Genomic DNA, 17,845 nt, shown 5'->3' on the forward strand with positions numbered 1-17,845 from the left:
TTCCTCCAAACAAAAATAATGGGGTCATTAGCAATACACCCTCCTATAGAAAAAAAATGGTGATATGTTCATACCATAATTGTTCCTTTGTGAAAACTCCCTAGAATGTTTATTTTCAATCATACCCTTATACTACCCATTACGCTTTTTTTTTTATAATAATTATCCATTCCTATTAATGAGGCAACTAAATTCCGCTAATTAGAATTAATTAGTATAATTTATCTCAATTATTCCTTTTTTCTCTCATTCCAAAACAATAATTTAATTCCTACAAATATGCTTCCACATTCCTAAAAAATTGCTACCAAATCAAAAAAAAAAACAATATATATTTTCGGACTTTATATTTTTATTTTTATATTGTTTTCGGACTTTATTTAGCCATTTTTTATTTTTTTTTATTTTTAATATTTTTTAATAAAAATATTATTTTAATTTTTTTTTAAACAAACAATTGAATATTTTTTCTAGACAGGTTTGCAACGCCAAATATGACTATAGTTGAATATGACTATATGTGACTATAAACTATAGTCATATTCTTTCTTTATATTGTTGTTTTTTACATTTTGAACTTAAAAATTCCGATTTTATCGCATAGTCATGTTTACCAAATCATATAAAACAGCGAAGATTCCCTATTATTTACGAAAATAATTCAATCAACATCCACACAAAAAAATCACAATTTGAATATTGTTATTAGAAGTCAACTTGAATAGTCATATTCGAATATGACTACAGTCATATTCGAAAAATACATAAATATGACTATAGTCATATTCAAATATGACTATAGTCATGTTACTACTGTTGTTCAGATCTGGAATTTTTTTTTCGAAAAATACATAAATAAAAATAGAAAAATAACGAGAGAGAGGGATGGGAGTCGACGAGGTCTTCATACACAAAATCACCCTGGCATATCTTTACCCCAAACGACCCTCCATACTTCAACACAATCATCAAGGTTGACGACATGATGTGCAGCACTACAAAAAAACATGAGAATGTGACTATTATGTGAATAATTATGTTGAATGAATATGCACTATTCTGTAAATGGAATTCACATCATATTATGTGAATTCAATTCAGCCACAACAAACACATTGAAACTTACATTCACATATCAAGTAACGAAAAAAAAAATTACAATAAAATTACACTAACATATTAACTAACGCAAAAAGAACAAAAGATTTACACAGTAGTCACAACTTGACTCTGTAAATCGATATAAATTTTTCAATCAGTAACGATCCTTTACATCCAATTCGGACGACCCAAAAAGAAACAATAAAAATTCGGTTCTAAATACCCATACACACATATGTGAATACACGCACTACAACCCATTCCCAATTACGAAACCAACAAAATTAAAGCAGAGCCTCTGACCTTCAAACAAAGCTTAACTCCGGCAACGAACACAGAAGGGTTGAACGGCGACGATAGATCTATTCTCACACAATAAAAAAAATAAAATTTACCAATTAATATAGTATATATTGGTATTCCGCGTTGAGAGAAGGGGAGTCTCCATGTTGAAACACGCACCCGGCGAAGGCGGCGACAAGGTGGGGGAGACGCCGCCGCCAATTGTACCGGGCACCGTGGTGGTGTTGGACGAGGGGGAAGACGATCTCCAACATCGGCGGAGGAGGGCCTCCTGCAACGGGTTTCGGCCAGTGGCGTTTGAAGGGTATTGTTTGCTCCGACGGCGGCGGTTTCCACATCTGAAGAAGAAGGAAAAAAAGAAGAAGAAAGAACTGTGAACGAGAGAATGAAAGAGAGAGAGAGAGAGAGAGAGAGAGAGAGAGAGAGAGTAGCGAGAGAATGAAATAAGCGAGAGAATAAAAGAGAGAAATAAAATTGTATTACCTTAAAAACCTAAAACATAGGGGCACTTTAGTCTTATCATTATTCGTAAAAATCATTAAACCACCCATCAAAATTGCATCAACCTCAATTCAAACTTGTGACCATCCAAAGACATATAAGAATATTTACCATTAAGACACAACACATAATTGACAATAAACTAACAATATGGATATATATCACAAAGCTACAATTTATAATGGTTATAAAACTTATATAAATAATGTTAAATAAATTATTAATTCTCATATAATTATTATTATATATTTAAAAAATATCCCATACTAACAAATTTTTATATAATATAATTTAAAAATCTAAGAAAATGTTCATCAACACGTGTAATTTAAAAATGAATTTCGAAAGAATTTGAAGTTTGAATTGAATCGTAAATTGTACGATTTAATTAAATCGTAATATTTGAATCAATTAAACTCATGTGTTTTCAATTCAAAAACAATATTCAAAGATTTGATCGATTAAGCTCAACTCATTTCAATTCGTAGACAATATTCAAATATTTGAATCGGTTAAACTGAATAATTTACAACAGCGTATTAATCAAACTATGTATAGTTAAAGTTTAGTGTCTTTTTTTTATTGAATTTTATCATAAAAAATAATAAAATTTAATTCGTAAAAATCATAAGATTTAATCGGTTCATGGTTAGATTAAATCTTATGATTTACGATTTGATTCTTACAATTTTACGAATTAAATTATTATTTTTTTGTTAAAATTGAATTAAAAGGATATTAGACTTTAATTATAAATAGTTAACTCGATTAATACGTTCTTGTCAGTGGTTGAACTTCATCGATTCAAAATTTTGAATAATATTTACAAATTAAAATGATTTGCGCTTAATTGATTCAAATCATACGCTTTAATTAATCTTATGATTTGATTCTTACGTAATTTAGGAATTATTTTTTTATGATAAAATTGAATTAAAAATGTATTACGCTTTAATTAATAATAGTTAATTTGACTAAGACGTTCTTGTCAATAGTTGAGCGCGCTAATTAATCGATTCAAATATTTGAATAATGTTTACTAATTGAAAGGACGTGAGCTTAATTGGTTCAAATATTACGCTTTGATAAAATATTACAATTTACAATTAGGTTCTTACATGTGGTAGGAATTAAATTTATTATTTTTTATGACAAAATTGAATTAAAAAGATATTAGACATTACTTATAAATAGTTAAAGCAATTATGTAACACATTATGTCAATAGTTAAGCAACTGATTCAAATATTTGAATAATGTTTACTAATTGAAAGGATTTGAACTTAATTGATTCAAATCTTACTATTTGATTAAATTAAATATTAAAAGAAAATTCACAATATAGTAATTTTTTCTTCTTCTAAGTAAACATATTATTTTATTTTTTATTTGGATTTGTCACACTATCGATTGAATAACATAAGTGAGTTTGAATTAAGTTATGCATTTTTTTATATTTAATTGGGCATTCTTTACATTTTAAAATGGTGGAGTTTATTAATAATTCTAATATTATATAATTAATGATAGATGTTTGGCGTATTGAACTGCAATTCTTTACATTTTTCAAACTTTATTATATTAAATTTGTTAATAATCTATTTAATATCATTTAATAATAATGAATGTTGCAATTAATATTTTAATTAACAGTATTTATACAATTACGGTTAAATATATTATAATAAGTTAATGTGCTTGGATGGTTAGGAGTGATGAATGTATTAAGATGTCCCAAGTTCTATCCCTAATGAATGCATTTTTTCCGATTATTTATCAAATAAAACTCGGTCACAATGAATTTAAATTAATTATTTAATTAAAATATAGTAGGGGGTAATTTGGTAAAGTACGTCATTTTTTAGAACATAAGCCATGTTATTTTCCTAGGGTCCAGATTTAATCTTAGAAAATTAAAAGTGATCATATAAGTTTAGAACACATGCGGTCTCACCCTAGAAAGACCCTATTTAATATTGTTATTCTATAAATTACAACATCAATATTCTATGAAAATATCGTATATATATATATAAACTACATTATGATTAAAAATATCTTCCTAAACAACCGATCGGTAATCAATGCTGATCAGATGATTTTACGAAAGAGAAATCGACGTTATGAGAATCCGTATGTGTTTGCATCAGATGATTGCCAAGTACTGACGAAGCTGTCGGTTCATGTTTGCCTTGATTCGAATTAGACTCGAGTTCGGAAAGCTCCGTGTCGGATATGTAAGCTCCAAATATCCCTAATGAATGCATTTTTTCGATTATTTATCAAATAAAACTCAGCTGCAATGAATTTAAATTAATTATTTAATTAAAATATAGTAGGGGGTAAAATAAACAACTCAATGTTAATCAACTTTATATTAATTTAATAAAAAAATAATCGAAGGATAATTTGGTAAAGTACTTCATTTTTTAGAACATAAGCCATGTTATTTTCCTAAGGTCCAGATTTAATCTTAGAAAATTAATGGTGATCATATAAGTTTAGAACATAGGTGATCTCACCCTAAAAAGACCATATTTAATATTGTTATTCTATAAATCACCAATATTCGATGAAAATTTCATACATATATATATAAACTACATTATGATTACAAATATCGTCCTAAACAACCGATCGGTAATCAATGCTGATCAGATGATTTTACGAAATGGAAATCGACGTTATGAGAATCCGTATGTGTTTGCATCAGATGATTGCCAAGTTCTTACAAAGCTGTCGGTTCATGTTTGCCTCGATTCGAATTAGACTCGAGTTCGGAAAGCTCCATGTCGGATATGTAAGATCCAAATATCCCTAATCAATGCATTTTTTTCGATTATTTATCAAATAAAACTCGGTCACAGTGTATTTAAATTAATTATTTAATTAAAATATAGTAGGGGTAAATTAGGCAATTCAATGTTAATCAATTTTATATTATTTTTTTAATAAAAAAATAATCGAAGGATAATTTGGTAAAGTACTTCATTTTTTAGCACATAAGCCATGTTATTTTCTTAGGGTCCAGATTTAATCTTAGAAAATTAATGGTGATCATATAAGTTTAGAACCCAGGTGGTCTCACCCTAGAAAGACCCTATTTAATATTGTTATTCTATAAATTACAACATCAACATTCGATGAAAATATCGTACATATATATATATATATATATATATATATATATAAACTACATTATGATTAAAAATATCGTCCTAAAAAACCGATCGGTAATCAATGCTGATTAGATGATTTTATGAAAGAGAAATCGACGTTATGAGAATCCGTATGTGTTTGCATTAGATGATTGCCAAGTACTGAGGAAGCTGTCGGTTCATGTTTGCCTCGATTCGAAGTAGACTCGAGTTGGGAAAGCTCCGTGTCGGATATGTAAAACCTGGCCGGAGAGAGGTCGGCCAAGCTCTCGGAATCCATCGCCGGAGCAGTGGAGGAGGAGCGGCGGTTGTGGTGGTGGAGCAAGTGAAGTGGGGACGTTGCTCGAGACGGAGTTGTATCCCCACTCGTGTAAGAAGCATCGACTTTGCGCAGTTTCTTCCTTTGCTTTGCAGCTTGGTGCCATTTCTTTAGGGCTTTTGCAGTTTGTTCCTCAAATATTGATTTCTTCATATGTGAACCCATCTATATTTATATATATTAACGACATATTAATTAATTATGCTTTAAGTTTACTTATTTTAAATTATGCTTTAAATTTACTGATTTTAATAAGTATTTATCGATGCGCCGTTCGTCTACACACGAAAACTCAGACATCTATGTTATAATTTGCATAAAAACAACGATTTTATGAGTAATAATCCGACGGATCGAATTGCAGGTAGCACTTTCTTGAAAAAATATCTTTTTTTTTATAAAGTAAAACAAATTAGAACAGGCGTAAATTAGAATTTGAAATGAAAATATTATGTAAAAAAAAAAAAAAAGAGTTCTGATTGAGATCGAATATTTTTTCTTTTTTTAAATTTAGTTCCGATTTCACCCCTATGTTTAAGTGATATATATACACACACACGTTACGCATAGAGTGGGAATGTAATATAGGCACAAAATTTGGAGGGCCACTCCTAAAAATACTCTAACCAAAATTATATGAAGTTTCTCATGGAAGCATGTTGTAATTCCAAACTCATACTGCAATAATTAAAAAAACAAAATTTAAAGAAATAATAATAATTATAAATTATTATTTCGGATCATCACTTACCCATGGTGAAATGAGGGATAACCCCCTAGTTTTGAAAATATATATGGATAAGTTCTATGAATTTTTATTTTCTAGTCAAAAACCAAATTCTAATCTTAATTTGACAGACCCCTTTGGACAAATTGAAATATCCGTTTTACCCTTTTAATTTCAATTCAAACCCTAACCCCCTAACCTTTTCTCCAACCTCACTCCCACATCTCTCAACCGCCATTTTTGCCTTCTCTCTCTCTTTCTCCCTCTCTCTCTAACTATCTGCCCACAACCATTTTTCTTCTCTCTTTTTCTCCCTATCTCTCTAACTATCAGCCTTCCGCCGCCGCCGCTCCCTTCACCCTCTTGCGTCGCCGCCGTTGCTCCCCCACCTCCTTGCGCCGCCGCCGCCGCTCCCCTCATCTCCTTACGCCGCCGCCGCCACTCCCCTCACCTCCTTGCACTGCCGCCGCTCCCCCACCTCCTTGCGCCGCCGCCGCTACTCCTCCCACAGCCTTGCGCCGCCGTTCCTTTTCGCGTGCTCGACGCTAATCGCCGCCTTGAATCACCCGTCTAAATCGCATAGACTCGATGATGCCAAAAACATGATGGATGAAGGTGTGTTTGTTTTAAATTCGTTTTACATTTCATTCTTCGTTTGATGAAATGGTTTCTACGTTATTGTTTTAGTTTCTTCCCTTTTTTTTGGTTGAGGGAGTGCTCAAATCTGATCTATTATTTTTTATTAAAAAAAATTAGATCTACTATGTTTTTTTAAGATCTGTAAACAAGTAAAATTAAAATATTTTCTTTCGATTAATTTGATTTTTTTTTTTTGATTCTTATGGTGTTCATTTTTTTTATAAATCATATGTCTTTTATTTTTCGTATTTATTTGAAGATGATCCGAAATGCCTCAAGTGTGAGAGTTTTGTTTGTCTGTTGTTGAAACTTAATCAGTAGCGATTACTTAGATAGGTGATTTGGTTCAGGTGAATATATAGTTATATGTAGTCATATAGAGTCATATATGTCGTCATGTATAGTTATGGATACATATAACTATACATGACTATAGAACTTGGGTCAGGTCAATATACAGTTATATGTATATAGATATATACACTACTGGTTGTATGTATACACAATTATACAATTATATATAGGGGAAACGATTTCTACGTTATTGTTTTAGTTTCTTCTATTTCTTTGGTTGAAGGAGGGCTCAAATCAGATCTACTGTTTTTTATAAAAAAAAATATTAGATCTACTTTGTTTTTTAAGATATGTGAACAGTTAATATTAAAATATTTTTCTTTGGATTAATTTGATTTTTTAATTTGTTTGATTCTTATGTTATTCATTTTTGTTATAAATCATATGTCTTTTATTTTTTGTATTTATTTGAAGATGATCCGAAATGCCTCACTTGTGAGAGCTTTGTTTGCCTGTAGTAGAAACTTAATCAGTAGTGGTTACTTAGATGGGTGATTTTGGTCAGGTGAATATACAGTTATATACAGTCATATACAGTCATATATGTAGTCATGTATAGTCATGGATACATATAACTATACATGACTATAGAACTTGTAGTATACTATAATCATTTGTAGTCGATTACAGTACAGTAAATTTATCAAAAAATATAATCATGTTTTTTGGTATTTTCATGAAATCTAACTTGCATTTTCCATTTTGCTCTTTAACTTGTATTTTTTTGTCACATGTTTTTCTTTGTATAACATTATGAGATGCAAAGAATAAGATGCAAAGAATAAGACGCAGAGAAGTGCCATGTGAAGTTGCATTCATGCTACAGTACTCCAGACTTATGCCACTTATATAACTATAGATAATTGTAGATAACTATAGTCACGTGTAATAACACATATATATATGTATGCTATGCGCTTTTTAATGTATAGTAATGCATGTTCATGTTTTGAAGATTATATGCACGTGATTGTGTTTTTTTTGGGGGGGGAGGGTTAGTTGATTTATAATATCAAGATTAAAATTGTGAATTTTGTTGTTGGTGTAGATTAATTTTGGGATAAACAGACATTACATGATTACATATAACTATACATGACTGTGGTATACAATAGTTAGGTGTAGTATACTATAGTCATGTATAGTCAATTTTAGTACAGTAAATTTATCAAAAAAATTAAAAATTAAAAATTAAAAAAAAAATGAAAAATTAAAAAACAAAAAATTAAAAAAATAAAAAAAAAAAAAAAATAATACAAAAGAGGGCACGTATAAAAAATAATATTAAAATAAACATTTATATTTTTTATTTTTATAAAAATGATAATTGCAGGCCCAAAAATGCTAAATGCAGCTGGGCAATATGTTGAATGCAGAGGCGAAAATCTGAATGCAGTTGGACAAATATTGCACTTAAGGGCACAATAGTACTTTTGCCTCTCCAGAGAGTTATCTCAAAAGAAAAATTTTAGGGGTGGACCTATCCATATATATTTTGCATTCTAGGGTGTATATCAAATGACCTCTTACCCATTTCCACAAAAAATAGGCCATTTGGTATGCATTCTGCAAGAATAATAAAAGAGATTAATGTTGTGGATTGTTGGGCCGAATGGGCCCGGCCCTTATTTGCATAAAAAAAAGCCCATATGAAAATGAGAGAGAAACCCAAACCTGAAATAGGGTGAAATGTATGAGGAAAAGAATCCACTGTGGCCGATTGAACCAAAAGAAGTTGTTAGTGGGCTCCACAAGTGGAGCTCCTCTCACCACAACCGTCCGATCTTGAATTTATTGAGCCATCTCAACGATTATAAGCTCTAGTTTGGTGCCCACCAACACTATTAAGTATTATCTGACCACCAAAATAGTTTTTATTTAATACATTTTTTTTACCGAATGCATATTTTTTTTTATGCGAGACTCACAATTACTGGAATTAATGTAATCCATGCCAGTGTGTGCCATCCTGCATAATTTAATTATTAAATTTAATAAATTATTAACATATTCAAATTTATACATAACTCCTTTTTTATTATTATTCTTTTTTTTACGAAATAAATACTTACTGTAAATGTTGAGGAATAAAAACATTATAGCAAAGAACCACAAGGAAATACTGCATAACAATAATGCATACAAAATAATTAAATATATTAAATTATTATTATTATTTTAGGTAAATATAAAATCAAAAATATATATTAAATTATTATAATTAATTAATTAATCAATTAATTACGCATACCTTATTCCCAATACAGATTTGTAATCATCCTCCATGGATCTTTTTATGTATTTGTGGAAGTCAAATTTAGTATTTGGAGCCAAATGGGTCTGCATGTTGTTAAAAGGCCCAATCAAGCTGTTAAGAAAAGCTTATAAAATGTTCAAGAGCTTATAACATCTTCGATCGGTTTCACTATTTTTTCACCAAATCCCATTTATGGTGGTGAAAAAATGGGTTCATCTTCCACAGTACATGTTAGCACACCATTTTACTCTTCCACCATTTTTTGTTGAAAAATGGTGTTTTTGGTCTCCAATGGGTTTCACCAAAATTTAGACAAAATATTAAAATAATAATATTTCACCACTTATAGGAAATGAGATTTGGTTTGGTCTCCCATGGCATTTCACCATATATACCCCAAAAATATAAATCTAATGTTAATCGTAATTTTATAATATTTTATTTCCTAAATATTAATTATAGATCCAAATGCTAAGTAATAAATTTTCTTAACTATATAATTTAAAAATTATGTTATCATTCTATTAAATGTCTATAAATGTCTATAAATGTCTCGTCCTGTATTTTATGAATTAAAGTGTGTTTCGTTAATCATTATATTGTTGCTTATTATATTTTATTAATAACAATTACCGTATTAGTTAAGTAAAGAGATAAACTAATAAACATTGATACCAACAAAATATACAAATTAATTAAAAATAAGCATATTTATATTATTAGAATTAATGTTTTGTTAATAATAACAAATGTATTTATATTTAAAAAACTAATTTAATAATGAATACCGATGTATTTACGATAAATATGCTAATAAGTTGGTAAGCGGGTGCAATTAGTTAAAATCCTCATTTGATATGGTACTTAATAAAATGGTGTTAATTACGGCAAATCCTATTTTTACCTCTATATTTGATAGGAAAAATAGGATTTGGTGGAAAAAATAGGAAAATGGTGGACCGGTGGGAGATTAAAATTCCTTCACTAAAAAAATAGGATTTAAGTATTTGGTGATATAGGGGTTGACCACGGTGGGAGGCTAAAACCAAATCTCTATAATTTTAGATGTAATGGTGATTTAGGAATTTCGGGTGGGAGGCTAAAAACACCTAATTTAGATGAAAAAATGGCGTTATGGCGTCCGGTCGAAGATGCCCTAAGCACTTTCAAAGGTTTTTGTAATTTTTGTTACAAAGATCTTACAAATTCAAAAAATAAGCTGTTTGAGAGCTTATTTTTATGGAGTGATTACAAATAAGCCCATCAATGGGTACTTATTCATAAAGAGATCTAGACAAAAATCTCATTTACCAATAAGTCCACACCATGGTTATCGAATCAGAAAATATCGGCGTATCGTTTTCCTCCGTATATCGTATCGTATCGTTATCGTATCGTATCGCATGATATTTAACCAACTATTAAAATAATAAAATATATATATTTACATAATAGAAATACTATAAATATGTAAAATTTAATATTTTAAAGTAAAAAAGTTTCAAATTTCAACATTGTATTATAAAATAGAAAAAAAAAATCATAGTTGCTCTTAAAATAACATTAACAAAGTTCAAATTTGAGTTCCTAATTTCTAAAAGACTAACTCATAATCTTCAAGATCAATGTCACTTAAATCTTCTTTATCAACCAATGTCAAACGATTGTCTTCATCCTTGTGTTCATTAATCTCTTCAATCAATTTTGAAAATCGCACAAACACCCCAACTAAGGTGAAAATTGAATCAATCACCACAAATCAAGTAACCAACCTCAAAGTAAGCAAACCCATCACTACAAACCCAAGGCTAATTGAGGACAAAAAGGACGACAAAGTGCTGTAAATCTCGATTCCGGTCAAATTACGCAAAGCTCGGTTAAACTCGCAATTGAATCGCAAGAAAAAACAAGAATCTATGAAAATTGAGTTAGGGTTGCCATAAGGTGATAGTTTTTGAAGAAATTGAAGAGAGAAAGGTGGAATAGGTTTTGAAATCCGATTTTCAGTCCTGAAATTGTGAATCTTTCGTTTTTTTTTTTTTTTTTTTAAAATATTTTGACTAATATCGTAAATATCGTACCGTATCGTGATATGGCGATACGATACGATATCTCGCGATATTTACCGATATTTAAACATAGCCGATACGGAGAGCGAGTTGTATCGTTTTGATTGGGACCGTACCGTATTGCGATATCTCGCGAGTTTAACTACCATGGTCCACACATGGTCCAGATTTTTGTAAATGACTAAAATAACCCCTCATACTTTAATATAATCCAATTTCATCCTTAAAAAAATAAAATAAAAATCCGACGGCAAAATTTTGTTTTTTGAAAAAAAAAAATTTTGGGTCAAAATTGAATAATTTGTGAAATTTGGGGTCAAATTGAGAATAAATTAAGTTAAGGATGAAAGTGGTGCATATTAAAGTATCCTCCAAAAAAAAGTCAAAATTGAATTTTTGTGGTCAAAATTGGATTTTTATGGACAAAATTGATTAAATTGGGGTTACAATTAAGAATTAGGTATAAAGGGTTGAGGGTAATACTGACATATACATGAATGTTTCCTTTATTTATAATAAACATTAAAGGGATGGGCTTATTGGTGAAAGCGATATAACCCATAAACCTAGAATAATAAAGATTCTTGGTTGGGGACTTATGCACAAAAACCCCTATTTTTATTTAAGATCTTATAATCAGTAAAAATACTTTATATAATCATTATCCAAACACTTTAAAAACAAATTCTAAAAATAAGTTGAAACAACTTATTAGCTCTTAAAATAATTTATCACTTTATCTGATGTAAGAGCTTATCAAATCTATATAAGATATAAAAGTTGAATTCCACACCTAATTGATTGACAATATGTCAATTTCAATTGGTGACATGTATTCAATTTCATCATATGTGGCAAATTGATTGGTGAGAATAAATCATCAAAAAACATGTCACCATTTTCCAAAATTAAAAATATATTTAATTATTTTATTATATATTTATATCATACCATTTATAAAATGTTATAAATATATCAACTTTCTTGGAAACTCTAATAGTCTTATTTTTTAATTTAATTTTCATAGTAATTAATTTAATTTAAATTTATTTAAATTCAGTTTAAAATCTTCACTTATTATAATTGCATGATTGATGGTGTTACGAAAATTTTGTATTTCATTCATAAACTTGGATTTATATAAAAAAAAATATTGCAGAATAAATCATTTCATATTATACATTTTACATGAACATGACCAGAGAATATGTTTATCTTTGTTACTAATTTAATATTATATATATTATTGTGTGTATGAAAGAAATATACATGTTCGAATTTACTATATTGCGAAAATTGACACTACTTTTTTTTTCTGCCACGCGTACAGTAATATACTCTCAATTATTTACCATATTGAAAATTATACTACATGAATTTCATGTTATTGTTTTAACTTCTTTTTTTCTTCACTGAATCCAGTGACAATAAATTTTATGATTCATTTAACTTTTTTAATTATATACTAATAAAAAAATACATACTTTCTCATGAATATACTAATAAATTGATTAACATAAGTTAACTTTAATCAACCGATAAAAAATAAAAGAATTGACTTTAAATATTTCAAAATATAACAATCTTATTCTAAATCTTTAGGATTAAATTCGTTTATTCACTTTATTTAATACCAAATATTAAGAATATCAATTATTTTGTTTAAAATATATAGTGATATTAATATTAGTGTAACACCCCGCGTCTCCGATAATTTAATTTTTTATTAATTAGCATCTATTTAGTTAACGTGATTTTATCTCTTATGTGCGTTTATTTGTTTAAGATTTTATTTATGTGATAACCGGTGAAAATTCATATAGAATGCATTAGTCCGAAATAATTTTTGGACGAATTTAAATTGATCATCTTAGTTAATTATTAATCTAGAGGTTAATTATACTCTTTTGTTTGCTAGAACTTATTTGTTAGGAGAATTTTAAAATCACATATTTTCTTTAATAAAAATAGAAAATTCCTCCTATTCATCCCTCAATTTTGACCATGGTACAACACATGACCAAATATTTTCCTTGAGTACAACCCTTGTCTAGGTGAGCCCATGTGCATTAAGATTTTTCCTTTTTGAATTTCTTTTGGAGAGTTAAATGAAATTGCAAAGAAGTCCCTCTAGATAATTCCTAAGTTTTCCTAAATTGCAAAAAGACCACTCCTTAATCATTAAGCATACAAGTCCCTCACAACTCTATAAATAGAACCCAAGCCTTCATCTATTTCTCATTTTTCTCTACACATTCTAAAAATCAAAATCTCTTTCTCCTCTTCTCCCAATTTTCGAAATTATAGTATAGGAAAGCCCCAAATTCTCTCTTTCAAGTGTAAAATTCTTGGCCAAAGGAGTAAGTCTTCTTCATCTTCTTTCTTTTCTTCATTTTCGAAAATTTCAAGAAACTAAGATTCTCTTCCCATCTTTCTAAAATTTCTTCTTCTTCTCCTTGTAGAAAGGAAAGAACACCCTCCCAATTTTCTAAGAAGATTAAGGTGAGAATTTTCGAATTCTTGCTACAAGTGCTTCAACACCAATAGTATTTTTTTTCTCTTTAATTTCTTGTTAATGTTCTTGTGGTGACCGAAAACTAAAAGAAAATAAAACTTTGTGTTTAATTTAGGCTTTGATCATCCATGCATGTAAGAATCTAAGCTTTAAATGATATAATCTTGAAGAACTAAGAATAATATTGTAATTTTATTTTTATGTATGTATATATATATACTAAACCTGCGTGATCTTAAGGAAACTTCGATCCATGGTTTTCGTAAACCTGCGTGGTCGAAGAAAGTACTTGATCCATGGTTTATTTATAATCTATATGTGCTATATATAACTATATGTTGCTATGATTATATATATATCGACCTACGTGGTTGTAAGTGTACTCCCTTCGGGTCGAGGAAGCTTGCAATCCATGGTTTAAGATCTATGAGTAATAAGATAATATACGAAGATAAAAACCGAGAACAAGATTAATAAAAATGGAATTTTGTGTGATTGAATTGTTGATGGTTCGAATATTTTGGAAAGGAAATGAAATAAATGGAAATTTTGTGCTACTTGACAGAAAACTTCAAGTCCCTTGAGAAAGAGGACTTGAACTTTAATTAATAAAACTTGGGGATAGTAATTATAAATAACCGAATGCTTTGAGTTGTTTTGCTATATGTGATCTATGTTATTTGCTTGAGTTGTTATGTGTCTTACTTGCTTTTGTGATTGTGTGACTAAACTATGTGCCTTTGTGAAATATGTGGAAATATGTGTGCTTATGTGAAAGCTAACTTTGAATATGTGAAATGAAGAGTATATACTAACTTCACTTGCACGTTTCTAAAGTTGGAAAATCTTGTAAAACATAGATCGAATAAGCACGGGGTATGAGGGACCGGTACCCCAAAAATGAGATGAAGAGTGTGTGGTTTGATTCCACTTATGAAACGGGTTCCAAATAAATGAAGGCTTATTGTCTATGATTTTACTTGATTTTTCAAAGGATATCCGAACGAAAAATGTTTTCTCACGCACCTAATCAAATTGCTTGAATTGAATGAAAGTATGTACTAACCTCACTTGCACGTTTTTTTAAAGTTGGAAAGTCTTGTAAAACATAGATCGAATAAGCACGGGGTATGAGGGACCGGTACCCCAAAAATGAGATGAAGAGTGTGTGGTTTGATTCCACTTATGAAACGGGTTCCAAATAAATGAAGGCTTATTGTCTATGGTTTTACTTGATTTTTCCAAAGGATATCCGACTAAAGAAAATGATTTTTCTTACACGTTGTATGAGCACTTGAATGAATGTATGTGCAAAAGAATGACGACTCCCTTGTGGGGGATCTCCTCTTATTCCTTATGAAATGATGAAAGGAAGGTCTAAGAGGTAAATCGAAAAGTTCTAAGAGGTAATCCGAGAAGGTAAAGGTAAATTGGTAAAGTTCCCCAATGAAATGACGATTGAGGTAAAATCGAAATGTTTTTATTGTGTATATGTGTGATTCGAGATGTGATATATACATATATACATATCATAAATATATGCTTGTTGCCTATGTGTATTCGATATTTTTTTTTGGAATTCTCATTGAGTCCAAAAGACTCATATAGGTGTTGAAATGCTTGTAGGTACTTTCAATCCCGAGCACGAGTCGTAAAGTTGGAGTCGAGTTCGAGGATCGAGGGATGTGTTCATATGGATGGCGTGTGGATCTTGTGTGCTCTTAATTTAGCTATATTATTCTACTTATATAGTTAAATTTTAAAGACTTTCGATACCGTCTTAGATATCTATTATCGTACTCTTCCACCCCTCGGGGGATCTTGTTAGTAAGAACATTGCATCTAATAATAACTAGGATTTTGATTTCCTCTTTTTGCAAAATTTCTATATATGTTGTGTTCTGCCCTGTTGTTCGATAATCCGTATTAAATATACTTTCTGTTTAGAATTGCATGTAATTTTACCAAGTCATAGGTCTTTCTGTTAGGGTTATTTTGGTAGGTCTTTTGCATCATTTGGACAAGTCAGGAATTTATTATAAATTAATTTCCGTAACTGTGCACATGCTGAGTCATTTTAGGACATGCATCAATATATGAAGTTTTTCTTACTCAAATGAATCCATTTAAATTGGAATATGTTCCTAACTCACTTATCTACTTTCTTATAAAATTTGGTAGTTTTTAGAACAGTAGGGAATATATAAATAATTTTCAAAACTCCCTCTCCTGTTCTGAATTTTTAAACTGTACAGTTGCATATTTTTAATTATTGCTCTCAAATGGCTAATGATATTTTAAAACTGTTTAAACTGAGTAATTTCGACCCATATTAGAGTATGTGGTTAAATGTTCAAAGTATTTGCATGAAGGGTTCAAGAGATATTAATTTTCTAAGTTGATCTACCAAATATGTCCGAAATTCCTAATCTTTACTATTGATAATTTCAATAATCTAGTTATGCATGTTCCTTTTGTGATATTTGGTGAAGTGAAGAGATATTAATTTTCTAAGTTGATCTACCAAATCTGTCCGAAATTCCTAATATTTACTATTGATAATTTCAATAATCTAGTCATGCATGTTCCTTTTGTGATATTTGGTGAAGTGTATATGATATAGTATTATGTGGACACTCTTCCTCTGATTTTAAAAGAAAAATTTATGCGTAACTTTCTATTGGTAGAAGGTGATTTCTAAAACGAGCATTCCACACTCATTATTTTCTATAAGTCTTCCGCTAGCATATTCTAAATTACTAAGTAAGTGTAATTAGAAAATGGGTGTCACAATTAGTATTAGAATTATAATTAAGATTAAGATTATTTATTAGTACTATGATCAGCATTATGATTAAGATTATGGTTAGAATTAAAATTAGAATTAACATTAGCATTAGCATTAGTATTATTAATATTAAAATTATTAGGATTATGATTAGCCTTATAATGATTAGTGTTAGGCATATGATTAGGATTAGAATTATGATTATGATTAATATCATAATTAGTGTTATGAATAGGAATAGAAATATGATAAGAATTTGGATAATATTAGTATTTCACCAATTATAATTAGCATTAGCATATCAAGATTAACATTAACATTAAAATTAGTATTAGCATTAGTATATGTACATTAACATTAACATTAAGAATATTAACATATTAGTATTAGAAATAGTATTAATATTAGTATTAGTAATAGTATTAATAATAGAATTAATATTAATATTAATATAGATATTAATATTAATATTAGTTTTAGTATTAGTATTAATATTAATATTATTATTAATATTAATATCAGTATCAATATCAGTATCATTATTAATATCAATATCAATATCATTAGCAGCATTAGTATCGGCATCGGTATCGGTATCGGTATCAGTATCAGTATCAGTATCAGTTTCAGTTTCAGTTTCAGTATCCGTATCCGTATCAGTATCAGTATCAGTATCAGTATCAATATCAATATCAATATCAATATCAATATCAATATCAATATCAATTTCAATATCAATATCAATATCAATATCAATACCACTATCACTATATGTATCAGTATTGTATTAGTATCAGTATATGTATTAGTATCAGTATCAATATGTAAGTATTAGTATTAGTATCAACATGATTATGAGTATGAGTATAAGTATGAGTATCAATGTTAGTATGGGTATCAGTATTAGTATGAGTATCAGTATCAGTATTAATATAATATTACTATGAGTATCAATATGAGTGTATAAGTATTAGTATCAGTATGATTATTATTAGTAGTATTAGTATCAGTATTAGTCTTAGTATTAGTATTAGTATTAATATTAGTATTAAGTATTAGTATTAGTATTAATATTAGTATTAGTATTAGTATTAATATCAGTATAAGTATTAGTA

The 17,845-nt window shown here is 29.1% G+C and overlaps 1 long non-coding RNA gene and 1 pseudogene across 1 annotated transcript; one reads left to right on the plus strand and one right to left on the minus strand.

The window, feature by feature from the left end:
* Positions 1-916: 916 nt before the first annotated feature.
* Positions 917-17,845, minus strand: part of LOC148765794 (uncharacterized) — a 42,025-nt pseudogene continuing 25,096 nt past the window's right edge.
* LOC148765795 (uncharacterized) lies at positions 13,232-15,806 on the plus strand. Its single transcript, XR_016029127.1, has 3 exons — positions 13,232-13,787; positions 13,890-13,929; positions 15,569-15,806. It is a non-coding gene; the product is annotated as an uncharacterized LOC148765795 (long non-coding RNA).

The sequence above is a fragment of the Erythranthe guttata genome, chromosome 13, assembly GCF_056151865.1.
Source record: "Erythranthe guttata isolate IM_541 chromosome 13, IM_541, whole genome shotgun sequence".
NCBI classification, from domain to species: domain Eukaryota; kingdom Viridiplantae; phylum Streptophyta; class Magnoliopsida; order Lamiales; family Phrymaceae; genus Erythranthe; species Erythranthe guttata.